The sequence below is a fragment of the Rattus norvegicus genome, chromosome 10, assembly GCF_021556685.1.
Source record: "Rattus norvegicus strain SHRSP/BbbUtx chromosome 10, alternate assembly SHRSP_T2T, whole genome shotgun sequence".
Taxonomy (NCBI): domain Eukaryota; kingdom Metazoa; phylum Chordata; class Mammalia; order Rodentia; family Muridae; genus Rattus; species Rattus norvegicus.
Window position 1 is genome coordinate 73,831,935 of NC_141543.1, and position 12,741 is coordinate 73,844,675.

Here is a 12,741-nt window from a genome sequence, read left to right on the forward strand (position 1 = left end):
CAGAATTTTCAGGGTGAAGCCATCAGCATTAAGGTGTAGGACCAGGAAAAAAAAATCAATAAATCCAAGGGTGTGTCCTGGAGTGAGCTATCACAGCTTGGAACATCTTCCTAATAAATGAAGGGATAAAGGAAGAATATATTAGAAGGAGATGTCAAACAGGATGTGAAAACCCAGAGGTGGAAGAAAAGCAAGAGGAAGATGGTGTCGGGGCATGGACCTCAAGGCCATCTCCTGCTGAGATTCTCCAGGTATAGACACTGCTGATGAGTGCTGCACGTCGAGATTAGGAAGTCTTATTAAGCAATTCAGTGAAATGTCAGGCAGTGGTGGTGCACGCCTTTAATCCCAACACTTGGGAGACAGAGGTAGGAGGATCTGAGATCAGCTGGTCTATATAGAACAAGTTCCAGGACAGCCGGGGCTACACAAAGAAACCCTGTCTGGTGGAGGAGGGGATGGTGGAGGGTGTCTAGTGAAATGACATAACTGGTGACTTTGAAAAGCCCCCAGATGCTTTGGCTCATAGATTTCCAGTAAGCAAAACTCTATGAATTGTCACAATGGATTAAGAAATGAAAACCAGGTACAGAAAAAGCCACTAGATAGACTTACTTAAAAAAAATCGAGGCACAGAAATGCACATAAAGATCACAAATAATGTAAAATACCTCGGTGTGACTCTAACCAAGCAAGTGAAATATCTGTATGAAAGAACTTCAATTCTCTGAGGAAAGATATCGAAGAAGATCTCAGAAGATAGAAAGACCTCCCATGCTCATGGATTGGCAGGATTAATATAGTAAAAATGGCCATCTTGCTGAAAGCAATCTATAGATTCAATGCAATCCCCATCAAAATTCTAACTCAATTCTTCATAGAGTTAGGAAGAGCAATTTTCAAATTCATTTGGAATAATAAAAAAAAAAAAACAGGATAGCAAAAACTCTCCTCAACAATAAAAGGACTTCTGGGGGAATCACCATCCCTGACCTCAAGCAGTATTACAGAGCAATAATAATAAAAACTGCATGGTATTGGTACAGAGACACTCGGGTAGATCAGTGGAATAGAATTGAAGACCCAGAAATGAGCCCACAACCTACTATGGTCACTTGATCTTTGACAAAAGAGCTAAAACCATCTAGTGGAAAAAAGACAGCATTTTCAATAAATGGTGCTGGTTCAACTGGAGGTCAGCACGTAGAAGACTGCAAATTGATCCACTCTTATCACCCTGTACAAAGCTGAAGTCCAAGGGGATCAAGGACCTCCACATCAAACCAGATACACTCAAACTAATAGAAGAGAAAGTGGGAAAGAGTCTTGAACACATGCGGGCTGGGGAAAATTTCCTGAACAGAACACCAATGGCTTATGCTCTAAGATCAAGAATCGACAAATGGGAATGCATAAAATTGCAAAGCTTCTGTAATTCAAAGGACACTGTCAATAGGACAAAACAGCAACCAACAGATTGGGAGTAGATCTTTACTAATCCTACATCCGATAGAAGGCTAGTATCTAATATATACAAAGAACTCAAGAAGTTAGACTCCAGAGAACCATATAACCCTATTAAAAATGGGGTACAGAGCTAAACGAAGAATTCTCAACTGGGGAATACTGAATGGCTGAGAAGCACCTAAAGAAATGTTCAGCATCCTTAGTCATCACGGAAATGCAAATCAAAATGACCCTGAGATTCCACCTTATACCAATTAGATGAAAAGACTCAAGCAATAGCACATGTTGGCAAGGCTGTGGAGAAAGAGGAACACTCCTCCACTGCTGGTGGGATTGCAGACTTGTACGACCACTCTGGAACTCAATCTGCTGGTTTCTCAGAAAATTAGAAATCGTCTTACCTGGAGAGTTTGAGTTACGGCTCCTGAGCTTATACCCAAAAGATGCTCCTCCATACCAGAAGGACAGGTGCTCCGCTAAGTTCATAGCCACCTTAATTATAATGAGCCCCAAACTGGAAACAACCCAGCTGCCCCTCAACTGAAGAATAAATAGAGGAAATGTGTGTTCATTTATATAATGGAATACTACTCAGCTATTAAAAACAAGAATATCATGAATTTTGCAAGCAACTGGATTGGAAAATCATCATAAGTGAGGTAACTCAGACTCAAAAGGACATGTACTCACTGACAAGTGGAGGGTATCTACAAAGTACAGAGTGCCAATGATGTATCCTACCAATCCAAAGAAGTTAAACAAGAAGAAAGGCTCAAGTGAGGATGCTTCAATCCCACCTAGAAGGGGGAACAAAATAGTCATATTAGGCAGAGGGAGGAAGGGACATGGGTGGGAGAGGGAGGGTAATAGGGGGGCAGGATCAGGTATGGGAAGAGACAAGAGAGAAGCCCAGAGGTTCAGGAGAATGAATGGAAATCTGCAGGTGCTGAGGATGGGGGGGGGGCAGGGAGGGGGAGGATCTCTAGGCTGTCCCTGAGACCTGGGATGCTGTAAAAAAAAACCTAAAAGAGGGGTTGGTGATTTAGCTCAGTGGTAGAGCGCTTGCCTAGCAAGCCCAAGGCCCTGGGTTCGGTCCTCAGCTCCGAAAAAAAAAAAAAAAAAAAAGAAAAAAGAAAAAAGAAACCCTAAAAGAACAATAACAATACGCAACAATATACAAAAAATGTATACTTACATTAAAAATAAAGAAATGTACGTGAAGAAAGAGAAGTTGAAGGTTCTCTTTAAGATGGAGACGTTAACAATATTTACCACGGGTGTTAGAGAGAACCAGCACAGAATTGAGAACTTTAAGATGGGGCAGGAGGCTGAGGGACTACAACAGAATCCAGAGCGTCAAGGTTTGGAAACGATGTTGGTCCAGGAGCTGGGAGAAGGTGAAGAAGAGGAGAAAGGCAAACAGCAGGCCTGATCGAGGTTAGGTTACAGCTGTCAGGGAGGTAGGGAGAGTCTTCTAAAGCAACCCCCTTTCTCACATGTGTGCCTGGAGGCCTTTCTCTAGGAGATTCCGTATCTCATCAAGTTGACGGTGAGTGCCATTACACCGTGTCTTCATGCATCCAACATATACAAGTCTATAAGTCTGTAATATGTAATAATGACTTGAAAAAACAATTTTATAGCAAGGCTTTATGTCATGATAGTATTTGCATAAAAACTAAAGACAATAGCCTGGAGAGATGGCTCAGTGGTATATAGTAAGTATTTTGCTTGTGTGTATGTCTGTACATCACCTTCAGGGTGCCTGGTCAGAAAAGGGCATCAGATCCTCTGGAACCTGTTATGAGAGTTGTTCACTGGTGTGTGTGGGTGCTGGGAACTGAATCTGGGTCTTCTGCAGGAACAAGAAGTGTTCTTAACTGCTGAGCCATGTCTCCAGATGTATATAACTCAGTTTTTTAGGGAGTAAAATCCTAAAAATGTCATATGACACAGAATAAAGCTGTACTAGAGGATGCTTCCCAATTTTAAACAATTGTAGGGGCTTGTGGGACAACTGGGCTATAGTAATAGCACCGCTCCGTGAAGACTGCAGAAAGGTGATCTTGTCTCCCTTACACTATAACCATATAAAGAGTCGGTGAAAGATTAGGCCTCTGATGAATGTGTGTCGAAAGTAAGAGTGGAACACCCAAAACTCTAGATGGGCTGGGGCAGTACACTGGGCAAAACAAATTGGGATTGGTCCTCTTGGAGCAGAACCGGGACAGAAAGGAAATAGGCTATAGAGAGTGTGATATTTGGAATATCACAGGGTCTTTGGCTCTTTTCCAATAGCCTCTAGATTATAAACCCTGGGTCAGATAGTAACAATTCTATTTCTGCCTCTTAGATCCTTCCTCAGTTAAAGACCGTATCTTAGAGGGAGGGGCTGCTCAGTCGAATCCGCAGAATTCCTTTTAACACGGTAATTTCAAAACTTCAGCTTGTACTCTTAACTTGCACCTGCTAAGAGAAGACAGGTTCGGCCAGCTCAGACACTTCCGGTTGAGCGGGGTCGGGGTGGGGAGGTGGGGTGGGGAGTGGAAAGATGGGGGTGTGGGGAGGAAGGGGGTGGGGTGGGGGGAACGACCTAGGGGGATAGAGCCAGAGCCAGACTCCCTCCCCCATCCCCTCACTCCTTTGCGTCCCCTTCTCCTGTGCTGGACTGGTCAGGCTCTCACCCACCCGGATCATCCCCTTTCACCCTCACGCGCCCCTCGAGTCCTCAGCATCTACTTTTAAAGAAACTAGTCGCTGAGCAGCAGAGACACACAGATGTCACCTTCGCTTCCGGGCTGCTCAGGTCACCCGGTCCCGGATCTGGTGGGCTAGACCTCGGTGAGGGTGGAAGGGAGCTGAGGGTCTCTAAGAACCTCGCGAAGAATCAGAGCCAGATCGTCCACGTCCTGTGCGCTCCAGATCCCCGCGCGCAAGGTGGCTTGAATTCCCGCTTTTCCTTTTCACTGGGTGGCTCCCCATCCGCCTCTTCCGGCCGCGGGAAGAGACCAATAGGAAGCCTACTAAATACCGGGAAGCTTGAGACTCAGGATGTGCTTAATAAACTAAACTTTAATAATTCTGAATCTTAGCTACGATGGGCTTTCAGATTGTTCTTACTGTGTTCGTTTTCTTTTGGTCTCCGCCTTTTCTCCACTTCCTATATCCTAGTGCTCCGTCAGGGGCCCATCTGTCTCTATCTATTTTACCAACTAATCAATCTATTTAAACGAATTACACAAGACAGGACAAAACGTATTCAAAAAGAGATAAGCTCTTCTCCAGGCCCTTCCCTTCGGCTCCCGCCTCGGATCTGTCCTTGGCCCCCTCGAAGGTCGCACCCGGGCCCTCACTCACCGCTTCCAACCTGCGGGGGTGGGGGGGACGGGGCGGAGAAAAGATGGAGGAGTTCTCTCGATCCGCGTCCCTTGGCCGCTTCGGAAAACAGAATTTGGAAACAGACAAGAATCCAAGTCTCCCTTTCCTTCCAGAACTCAGCCTCTGGCCCAAATCCTCCAGGTCTGTGGCCGGGTGGTGTTCCTCTTGTGGATTGGTCACCCGCCTGTGAGGCCCAGAGGAGGACCCCACCCCACCCCCCACGGCTCCAGGGTGGGTTTGGCTAGCAGTGGTCACGCGATCTGACTCATTCCTTCTAGCTGTTGGGTTGCTTGTTTTGGGGGAAAATGAAACTGCTCGGAGTTTCTGGCCTGCTGCAGGCAGATTGAGCTCACTGTCGGTTTTTTGATGGATCGAACTGTCTAGCTGCGGTTCTCCAGCTAAGCCTTCATTCCCCCATCCTTGGCTGTGAGCGGCCTCCTTGCTGCAGTGACTTACAGCCTTTGCAGCCTGAAGGCGTTCTCTGCCCTGGAAAGCCTGGGGAAGGAGCACAGCTTCACACTGGTCCTAGGGGAAGGAGAGTGAGGATGAAGTTTTCATCAGGATCTCACTTTGTGAGCTCAGAGAGAGAACTAACCGCTGTTAACCCCCATACTTGAAGATCTTCCTTCCTCTGCTGTGTCTGCCCACTGCATGGGCCCTTATTACACATGGTTAGCACAGTCAACAGCTTCAGGATATGTATTCTAGTTCATAGCCTGTTTTTCCATGGTTTCAAACCCCCCATTTCAGTATATTTTCATACCACCATATTAAATTTTCTTTAGAAATTTTTAATGTGTTTATTTTATGTATATGAATACACTGTAGCTACCAGAAGAGGGCATCAGATCCTATGACAGTTGTGAGCCACCAAGTGGTTGCTAGGAATTGAACTCAGGACCTCTGGTAGAGCAGACAGTGCTCTTAAACACGGAGCCATCTCTCCAGCCCTTGTTTAGAACCCTTATTTTCCAGATTGTACAGTGTTGAAAAAAAGATTGTCAACCTAGAATTCAATACACACACACACACACACACACACACACACACACACACTTCACCTAGTGGATAGAAAATAAATGTATCTTTTCTTTTTCTGGTGAAACGAAGCAATTCAACAAGGGCTTTGTCACCAGCAGATCTTTGTCACATGAAATGTTACGAGTTGACGGAAATTTGTACCAGAATGACATTTAAATTACATAATAAAACTTATACTACAGGAGTAATTATGTGACTATTAAAAGGTAATTAATCTGACTTACCGAAAAGATAAAGTCAGAACTATATTATGGTGCTTATAAAATGTAGAAATAAAAAATTGTGATAAATACAGGGGGCTGGAGAGACAGCTCAGGGGCTCAGAGCACGCTCTTGTAGAGGACCTGGGTTTGACTCCCAGCACCCTCATGTGGCTCACAGGCCCCAGTAACTGGTGATCACCAGCTCTCAGGTGCACGTACCCACACGTGCTGGCGTGATGTTTTTTGTGCGCCATATAAAGGCTACCCTTGTATTATTCGAATGCTAATTTCCGTGTTGACAGAGATCCTATTATAGCCCGACTTTGGTATTGTCGTTATTATGAAGCATTTTCCTATCTTAGTGTTTTGTAAACGTTGCTCTCCATCACTTCCTGGGTGGTCAACTAAGGAGCTGAGTGGCCGGCCAATAGCTGGGCTGGAGAGTTAAAGGTGGGAACCAGAGGCCAGAGCGCCAGCCGGACGTGGCTGATGAAGCCGGTGCCAGGACCAGACTAAGTCGGGCCGGTGGTGGGGCCACGTGGAGAAACTAAGCCGTGGACCGTTTAGATCAGTTGCTATCGATGCTTCTGCAGTTCTGCGGACATCTGCCCGAACACTTAAGGCTAACCTCCCCAGCCTCCAGTTAGCACCTCAAAGTGACACAGCGGGAGGCTAGGAAAAGCCTGCAGGTAGTTGCCCCTCTCTAAGTTGAAGTCTGGGGAGAAAAGGGATTTACCTCTGCCCTTTGTTCTCAGACTTTGTAAGACTCTCAGAGCAAGTATTCACATGGAAAAAACAAACAAACAAACCTCACTGCATATCTGCACATAAATTCAGTCATAAATTGAGTACGAGGTTATAACAGAGAATGCCTACGGGCCTGTACACTAGGAGCAATTATCTGGCTTAAGTTTCACCATTTGTTACTAGCTTGCAGGGTCATGGAAAAGTTTTAGACTATAACTAAGCTGTCCTTGAAGTTTAGACAAACTCAGTCAGTATTTTATCTCCTGTGTTTGTTACCTGGGGTCCTTTCGGCCTTCAGTTAATGGTTTCTGTAACCCCTTGGGATGTGCCCGAAGTTTTAGAAGTCTGTTGTTATCTCAGAAGCAATTAAGCAGCCCTGTTATAAAGACTGTCTCTGTGGGTGCTGCTGTTTGGAAACAATGGCAACTCTTGCGTGCTAGATGTTTCTGCAGAATAAACAGTCTGTCTTTGCGGAATAAACACTCTCTGTCTTGGCATACAGTCTGACTCTGGGGTCTCCCTTTGGTGATTTTCAGACCCTTAACAGTGAGATGTAGGGCAGATAGTGTTGTCGGGTTAGAATTACTGAGAATCTGCCCAGCTACAATGTCCAAAGCTTATAATAAATATAGTAAGTCTCTGTGTCCTTATTCAGAGCAAGGGTGGGCATAAATAGTTACAGTTACACACACAGATACATTCATACATGTGTCTACAATTTAAAAGTAAGTGCTGAAGGTTTTGTGATAACAACAGCACAGAGGAAGGATGGGAGAGTTTGAGACTATGGCAGTGCTTCTGCATCGTTAATGAAGCAGCATTAGTTTAGCTGTGATGAGTTAACCCCAGGCAGCGTAAGCCCCAGAGTTGTGCCTGAGCAAAATGGAAAGACAAAGCTTAGGTTTACTGTGTTTGAATAACCACCACCCCTGTAGGCTCAGCGGGAGCAGCATTATCATCAGAGCTGTGGCCTTCTTGGAGGAAGAGCACCACTAGGGGTGACTTTGAGGTCTCAGAAGTTTGGTTCAGGTCTCAGGGCTCACTGTCTCCCCCTACTGTCCTTGACAGGGATGTAGAACTGTCTTCTTCCAGCATGACGTCTGCCCGCACACTGCCATGCTTCCCACGGTGATAATGGACTGAAACTCTGAAACTGCAGAGTGCCTCTTTATAGCAATAAAACCCGAAGATACATATTAAGTCAGTAGGAGGGAAAGGGAAGTTAGTGTTAATTATATTGTGTTTGTTATGTTTTCTATCTATCTATCTATTATTATTATTATACATGTATGTATACATGCATGTATGTATTTACTATTATATATATGTATGCATGTATTTATGTATCTACAATTATATATGTGTGTATGTATGTATCTATAATCTATCTAGTATTATACATATGTGTATGTATATACATTATGTATGTCTGTATGTATCTACTATTATGCATTTATGCATGCATGTATTTATGTATCTATGAACTATGTGTGTGTATATGTCTATCAATATCATATATATTATATGCTATGGTGTATACATGTATGTATCTATTATATATATGTATGTATGCATGTATTATATATCTGTTATTATAGATATATGTGTCTATCTATCATCTATGAGCTGCATAACTGTCCTACTTCTTTGTGCTCATCAGCTTATAACTCAGTTTCACGCTGAGGCAGGCAGCTTTCTACATAGAATTGGATGCCACTTTCTTCTTCAGATTTCAGTTGCATGGTTATCAGCGGCCATTCTAATGGGGATGAGATGGAATCTCAAAGCGGTTTTAATTTTGCTTTCCCTGATGATCAAGGGTAGAGAGTCTTTTGGGGCCACTTTCTTCTGGACACTTGGTGGGAATTTGGCCAGGACAAAAGAGGTAAGCTCAAGGCAGAAGTCTGACTTTCAGCCAGGACTCAGGAATTAGGCCCAGATTAAGAACATTTACATTTGAGTTAATACAAAGCTCAGAGCAGGCTCCGCAGAAGCCTGTGTGGCAGTCCTTTTGTCTTGGTCATTCTGACCAGCCCCAGAAAGGTGTTTATAGGACTTTGCTTATTGTCTTGCTTGTTCCTTGACCCAGAACGGATCTTATTAGTCTGCATGTAATTAAAGTGGTATAAAAGCAGATTAGAAAATAATAAATTTGGAGCTGGAGAGATGGCTCAATGGTTAAGGGCACTGAAGAGGTCATGAGTTCAATTTCCAGCAACCACATGGTGGCTCACAACCGTCTGTAATGGGATCTGGTGTGAATGAAGACAGCTACAGTGTACTCGTATCATAAAATAAATCTTTTTTTTTTTTTCGGAGCTGGGGACCGAACCCAGGGCCTTGCGCTTCCTAGGTAAGCACTCTACCACTGAGCTAAATCCCCAGCCCCCAATAAATCTTTTTTAAAAAAAGAAAACAATAAATTTGCTTGAGCCTCAGAACTGCCTGGAGTCATGTTGAATGTTGTCTAATTGTCTGTTTTCTTTTTAGTCCTCACTCCTGCCCTGGAGAACCTGTTGATTGACTGAGCAGGCTTGGTCAATCGAGCATATTAAAAACTTTTAAAAGTATTTATCAGTCATTAATATTTCTCCATCTGAGAAATCTATGTAGTTTATTAGCTTACTTATTAACTGGATTGGGTGATTTGTTTTTGATGTTTAATTCTTGAAGGCTTTAACTCATCTATTAATAATATATTAATAGAATACGTATATTAATACTGCTTCTGAGGTATAACTGAAAGACTTTCCCCCTATCATCCAGGGTGTCTCCTCATTCTAGCAACTGCTCCCTCTGCTGCACGGAAGGTTCTTAGTTCCATTAAATACAATTTGTCAGTTTTTGAGAATATTCCTGTGCAATGAGCTCCTTTTCAGAAATCCTTGCCTATGGTGTGTGTGTGTGTGTGTGTGTGTGTGTGTGTGTGTGTGTGTATGTATGTATGTATGTATGTATGTATGTATGTATGTATGTATGTATTTTGCATTGTGGCCCTCCCGACTTGATCACTGATTGAGAAAATGCCTTACAGCTGGATCTCATGGAGGCATTTCCTCAAGGGAGGCTCCTTTCTCTGTGATAACTCCAACATGTGTCAAGTTGACACACAAAACCAGCCAGTACAGCTACTTTTCCAGAGGTCCTGAGTTCAGTTCCCAACAACCACATTGTGCCCCATAACCATCTATAATAGAGTCTGATGCCCAATTCTGGCATGCAGGTATACATGGGGGAAGAACACTGTATACATTGAATAAATTAATAAAAAAACTCTCCCTGTAATGTGTATTTGAGGCTGTCCTGTGAGCGGTGTTTCTCTCCAAGCCTAATTTGAACTTTGATCATGCCAAGTGGTCACTGGGTCTTGAACTCCCAACAACAGCAGTCCACATATATTGAGAGTCCTTGGTTCTATAGAATAGCCATTTATTTCTGTACATAGTCTCTTCATTTGTAGAACTGCAGAGTTAGACTCTGAAAACACTCTATTAACATTTTAAACTATCTGGCAGCCATGGGATACTGAGTATACCCACAAAAGACTCAAATAACCCAACACATGGTACCATATTAGATATTACCCCAACTCAGGACAGCGGCCTTTGACAGAAAAGGAAGCCACCTAGAAATAGGGTCACCCCTTGCCCTGGAACTTCCCAAGGGGTGTTGACAAGTCACATTTGGCACATGGATGTTACTCACGTCCCTAGCTATGGGAGGCTAAAATATGTTCATGTCATCGTGGGCACCGACTCACTCGGTGCTCATTTCTGCTGTCCCCCTTTCAGGAAAAGCAGTGAAGAATATTCTTACCTTTTTATTCAGAGCTTTTGCTGTTTTAGGTCCCTGCAAAATATTAAAAGCAGAGGACGCTCCTGCATATGTTGCCAAGCTTCTTCAACAGCTTTGCCAACCCATTGCATAGGAACCCCATACAACCCTCAGAATTCATCCTGTAGGGAGGCGCTAAAGAGCAACTTAAACTTTATTTAAAAATAAAGGGGAGGGAGGAAGGTAATATGGCTACTCATCACAATATTTTATCTTCTATTACATATATTTTACATTTGGACAAGGATGGCCTCACTGTTGCAGAACATCTTTGGACCCCTCCGGGAAAATTCAGGACCATGGTCCATTGGAAAGATGCTATGCCTGGCCAACTGAATCACGAGGCTCCAGCAATTCGCTGAAGCCATGGCTACGTTTCTGTTTTTCCCTCAGGGTGCTAAGAAGTTGGTGTGGATAGCTAAAAGACTGACTAGACCAGTGGATGTTGGAGGAAAAGCTTCTAAGGCATCTGCAGAGGCCTGAAAATAAAGGAGGAGACTGGGGTGAAAGGATTGTGGTGCCTTGAAGAACAGGGTCTCTCTACCAACAGTGATTCAGATGAACAAACTGGTGACTGAGGAGAAAGGATTAATGAAGTCTTAGGTAGGCCTGCTGAGTTGTTGTTTCTTCCTATGTTGTCTTTGTTAAACGCATCTGTTCCAGCTAAAACACGGCATAGTGTAACATAGGCTGTGCTTATGTGTCTGGTCCCCCTGTGCTTCATTGTTAACTGGGAAGGGAATAACATTCCTACTCAGGTCAATGACTCTAAGATCTCATGGGTACCCCCAAGCTAAGATGGTCACATGATAGCTTGAGTATGTTCAGGTCTTGCATGATGCAACATAAACCATTCGGCCTTCAAAGTTGGATGAATTACCTTCTTCCATTGCTGCAGAAAACATGGCCACGATTTTAAGTCATCATTTTTCTGTTTCTAATTGGTCTTCTAAGCTATGTTTCATAGTAATGTCTCTGAGAAGTTTTTTGTTGGTTTGCTGGGAAGCATTATAACCTTAATATTAATTTGCTGCTCCGTGTCTGCTTTGAAGATTATCTTGCGTAGCTTAAAATTAAAAACCAAAAAATGGGGAATTACAAGGAACCATGGAGTTGGCCTGGCCTAGCTAAACTTGAGAGGCATGCGTCATAGGTTTTTCAGGTTGGATTCCATGGCCCCTGGGGCACACTGTGCTTTCCTGTTCCGAGAGACTGAAGTGCTCTCTCAGGCAATGAAGCACTCAGGTCACTTTGTGTTTCTCTGGTGTGTTCCCTTAGTAGCCAAGGAGGCATGGAAACTTGACAGGAGATTTGGTTTTAGACATTAATCTTGTATACCCTATATACCTTGCAAACATTATATCCTGACAATTACAACTGTATTGATCCTGGCAATTGCCACTATATTCTGTTTCTAATAAAGGTATAAAAAGTCTGATTGATCGTAATAACATTGTCACAGCCTACATCTTACTGTGTCTTCTCTGATGGGCCTGGTTTAATTCCTCCAGACCATATTAGCTGTCCCTGGTCTGGTAAATAAGTGGGGGTGCTTACGGAAAGTCCTCACAAGCCTCAAATTCCCTTGCAGGCTACGTGGAGACTGAAGTTCCTCTAGCAGGTGAATGATGGGCAATGGCTTGAAAATCTATGAGTAAAAGCTGAGCTCTTGTTCAGACTGGATATCAGGAAACATTCACAAGTCAGGGAGTCTCAGTGTCACCTGTCACAGCCTCTGTGTGAGGAAACTGAGAGAAACAGTCATGGAGACCAGGTAGGCCAGACACTAGCCAATAAAGATGCAACTGACCGAATCTGGGTTCAGACTGGGAAGTGCCTAAGAGCTAGTCCAGCCCTCGGTGACTGAGAACAAATCTTATCCACTGAGATTGTCTTGGAATTTGATAGTTCTGAGCCTGAGGCGTCTGTCTAAAATTCTAGATTCACAAGCCTGTCATTTACTGCTGTGGAGCTTTACGACATCGATGTTCCAATGGTGCACAGTGTTCTCACCACCGCTTCCATAGTAGGGAGATTAACGCTGAAGCATGAGTTCAGGGGCTCTGCCTAC

The 12,741-nt window shown here is 43.7% G+C and overlaps 1 protein-coding gene and 1 pseudogene across 28 annotated transcripts in view; one reads left to right on the top strand and one right to left on the bottom strand.

Annotated features, from left to right (window-relative positions):
- Slfn9 (schlafen family member 9) overlaps window positions 1-12,741 on the bottom strand; it is a 46,481-nt gene that overhangs the window by 11,252 nt on the left and 22,488 nt on the right. For 2 of the 27 annotated variants that reach the window (XM_087572098.1, XM_087572090.1), the window contains exons 1-4: window positions 4,253-4,401; window positions 3,222-3,322; window positions 2,964-3,070; window positions 1-110 (exon numbers count right to left, since the gene is read on the bottom strand). The exons of 2 other annotated variants lie outside the window; for them this stretch is intronic. The gene's annotated coding sequence lies outside the window, so the exon portion shown is untranslated. 23 more of the 27 variants (XM_087572101.1, XM_087572091.1, NM_001440149.1 and 20 more) reach the window with 20 other exon arrangements.
- The window catches only part of LOC108352183 (spindle and kinetochore-associated protein 2 pseudogene), a 27,720-nt pseudogene continuing 17,818 nt past the window's right edge, over window positions 2,840-12,741 (top strand). Inside the window, exon 1 of the transcript XR_015631371.1 lies at window positions 2,840-2,893. The product of XR_015631371.1 is annotated as a spindle and kinetochore-associated protein 2 pseudogene (transcript). The remainder of the gene's footprint in view (window positions 2,894-12,741) is intronic.